At 36.7% G+C, this 3,956-nt stretch overlaps 1 protein-coding gene across 1 annotated transcript in view; it reads right to left on the reverse strand.

Moving 5' to 3' along the window:
* The window catches only part of yeats2 (YEATS domain containing 2), a 40,432-nt gene extending 39,920 nt beyond the window's left edge, over positions 1 to 512 (reverse strand). The window contains exon 1 of the mRNA XM_028472138.1: positions 328 to 512. The gene's annotated coding sequence lies outside the window, so the exon portion shown is untranslated. The remainder of the gene's footprint in view (positions 1 to 327) is intronic.
* Between the last annotated feature and the right edge of the window lie 3,444 nt (positions 513 to 3,956).

Raw genomic sequence — 3,956 nt, forward strand, 5'->3', positions numbered from 1 at the left:
ATTTGTTTTATTATTTTTTTCACCACAGTAAATACCTTTTACATGCTTGTTTCATGATAGTTAGCTGACTAGCAACCCTGCTAAAGGTTAGCATAAGCTCTGGCTAGCGTGCGAGCACTGTTAACCAAACTAATAACATTAAAAAGGAAGACAGCCTGCTCAAATGAAGGTAACTTATTGAAAAAGTGTAGCTGCACTGCGTATAATATAAAGTCTATACGTTTTCGAAGGTGTTATAGCGTTAGCATCTTCGAAGTGTGACAGAAACTAGCGAGCTTTAGCATACCTTTGTTGGTATCCTAATATTGTATTAAAATGCAAACTTACTGGATTAACCTCAGTTGTGAAGCAACGTTTCTTTGTCTGGTGTTTATTTTAATTCAACGTGAGAACATCCTTTGTTGTGTTTATTGCCGTGTTCACTTCACGTCATTCACTATGTTGCTAAATCTCGGGCTGAGCAAAGTAAGCTAACCTTACAGTAAATAGTTAGCCTTGTAGTTCAGTGGTCACGCCACGGAGGGGCGCTATTGTACACAAGCAAATATTTCCCAGGGGAACAAATATTGTAAATAAAGTGCTTTTTTTAATACTGAACGAAGACGTTTTATTATTATTATTATTATTATTATTATTATTATTATTATTATTATTTTGTACTGTAATGTGTGTACTTGTGTGTACCTTTTACATATTTTTTTTCTTTCTTTCTTTTTTTAATGTTAACTATTTTTATTGTAATATTTTTTGAGCCTCTGTAATGAAAGTCATTCTGAAAATCCTAACATAAACCACAAAGCCAAGGGAACTTCAATCACATGCAACAGTTGAACAACTCCGATGTTGATTTTCTTTTTTTTTCTTCTTCTTCTTAAGTGTGATTCATTATTTATTCTTAAAAAGGTCATTTTCAAATCAGTTTTTGATTATTTATAGAATTTATTTTCTCATTCTTAATTCCTTGAATATCATTAAGGAGGATTACAGGCAAGCCTTTAACAGTTGAATCAGCTGATGTGTGATTTACTTTTCTTTAATTTTGGATACATTGTGAGTCTGCTTGTATTTGTACATTTATGAACAAGCTGTGCATGTTGTCAGTGTCACTAACAATGATTCATTGCTTGATGATTTATTACCAACAAGCTGAATAATCTCACATTTTGTTCCTTTTTTTAGGCCGAGTTACTGGACTCAAATTCCACTCACTTTCTTCTTCTTCTTCTTGTTGTGTAGAATAATTCAATTTGTTACTCCTCTGTTATTGATGAACAGATTGGGCTGAAATTTGGGAGGTATAATCTACGGATGTGTACGCATCAACGCTCGGAGCCCGATTTCTTAAATTTGGGGCCCAAAAAAAATATTTATTTGCGAGTCAAATATTACGACGGTTGGTGGGACCGAATCATTGGCACATACCAGGATATAAATGGGGCCCATTACCCCGTATGTGTCATGGGGGCGCCAGGGGACCCATTTTTCAAATGACTACTCCTCTGTTAGTTCTGGAATACAGTTTGGTATGAATTCTCTATGAATGAATATGATGAGACGCTCAGAGCCCTTTTTTTGAAATGGGGCCCAGGGGGCCCACCCCCCATTTCTGGTAATTTCCAAATTTATGGGAAGATAGTCGTGTGACATATTGTTTCAAAGGTAATTCAACGTACATTACGGTTATGCCTTGCACAATTCGATTAGGGACCCCTTTTTCTTGGCAATTTCCATTAAAGTCATTTTCTCATTTATTTGTGAGACAAATATTGCGTCAGCTGGTGGTACCGAATCAAATGACTACTCCTCCATTAATGCTCATTTAATCGGGCTGTAATTTGACATGGACATTCTATGAGTGGATTTCAAGAGCCTCTTGAAGACCATTTTGAAAGGGGGAGCGGGGGCCCACCCCCTGTTTCAGTCATTTCTAAATTTATCGGAACTTAGTCATGTAATTTATCGTTTCAAAGGCAATTTAACTTAAATTACCATTTTACAGCGCACAATTTCATTTGTTTTACTCGGTGGAACCGAGTCATTTCGCTGAATTCTCGGGAACATGGTACGTGCTATTCCACGCGGAGACGTTCCGCAGGCCCGCCAGTAGTTCATCGGAACTTGTTTTGGATGCTGGCAGAGAAAATGTATGTTCTTTCATGGTTGCCATTCATCATTGTGGCTTTTATTCCTCTGACTAGAATAGAAAGCATCCAACAAAATCCAAGACTTTTATTATTTGAAGCACCTCACTCCTCTCATTGGACAATTTCCATCATTCATGGTAATTTCTTATTTCTACTGCTTGGAGAAAATAAGTGATGACATGAAAAATGTGTTGTTTTTTTTTCTTCAAATTCACATGTTCAAAACAACAATGTAGTAAAGCAAGATAACAGACATATTAGTAAAAAAAAAATGTATTCATTTATCTTCAGACCTGCTTGCTCCTGCTCAGGGTCGCAAGGTAAAAATGTATGTAATTTATCTTTTTTCCTGTCGCTTATTTTCAAATAAATCTCTGTGAAATGGTTTGGTACACAAACTTTATTGAAGTTTATTATACAAAAGTCAATCATTACATTATAATTAAATGCATTAACTAAAATCCAAGATTCTCCCAATGTTTAACATGGAGCCTCTTATACCACACATACAATACAAACATTTTTCATAGATTTATAATCAAAAGAATCCAATTTTATAAGGTCCAAATTCCTTGTGAGTCTGTTTTCAACAGGTAAAACCAACATGCACACCATCACATCAACATTTCATTACACGCTGCATCAAATCCACTTTGGCTTTCCCATCATGCATCTCTGCTGCAAAAAAATGTGCTTGTTTGATCAAACATAACCAATAGTGACAGTAAATAAATCAGAATCGCAGGACGATGTTTATGCCCTTTAAGTAAATACTCATTAGAATCACAGACGCACACTCACACACACACAAATTGTCTTTCAGAGTCTTTTTTTTCTTCGCACCGTCCATCCACTCAGCACTTTCTGTTGGTCCTGAATTCCACACACAGTGAGCTCCTGTGGTGAGGAGTGTGGAAATCGGGCCTGGGGATGTTGCTTTTCTTTTCTCACCCTGAGTGACTCCTAAAGACCTGACATTGAACTATTCCTTCTTGGAAAACCTGCCTGAAGGCTGGTTTAAGCAGAAATGCCCCCAGTTGTTATTAATATTGGCTTTGACAGACAGAAGCCAATTGTGCACACAGGTCCCTGTTTGTTATCCCACATGGAGGCTGCTGCTGCTCTGCTGTATCGGTTTAGTTTTTTTTAGTTTGTGCAACAGAGCAAAGAGGGCAGTGGAATTCATGTACCGTTCGTTCTTTGGTTATTCTGTTTTAAAACCAAATCAAAATAACAAATAAACAGGATGGTTATTTTGTTTTACCGACTTAAAACCAAAACAGAAATACAGAAAAATAAAAAAAAAACCAGACAAGCTGCATTTTTCTGTTTTAAAATGAAATCTTGTGTTTGTGAGATATTTGGATATTTACGGGGGAAACGAGGAAGAGAGCTTCATGGTTTCAGCTCACCACACAGAGAGGACCCACAGACGGGGGCGGACTTTTACTCTGCTGCGTTTGATAAAATGACCACCTCACACCGATGGCAAAAAGGCTTAATTTGTGTGTCGATGACGTATAGGTAAAGAGTTATTGATGCTGGAATTCTGAATCTGTGAACATCGTGCAAACTTAACCCAACATACCCAATATATATATATTTATTTATGTATTATTGTTTCAATTCACCAGTTCATCAGTCATCTGAATTATGCATTGCTCCTTTTGTTGTCCGATAGTAAAAGCGTGTGTCCCCCCTCTGTGTGGTGAGATTAAAACATGAAGCTCTCGTCCTAGTTTCCCCTTAAATATCCAAATATCACACAAACAGAATATGTAATTTTAAAACATAAAAACGCTGCTTGTCTGG

This window comes from Gouania willdenowi, chromosome 17 (genome assembly GCF_900634775.1).
Source record: "Gouania willdenowi chromosome 17, fGouWil2.1, whole genome shotgun sequence".
NCBI lineage: Eukaryota > Metazoa > Chordata > Actinopteri > Blenniiformes > Gobiesocidae > Gouania > Gouania willdenowi.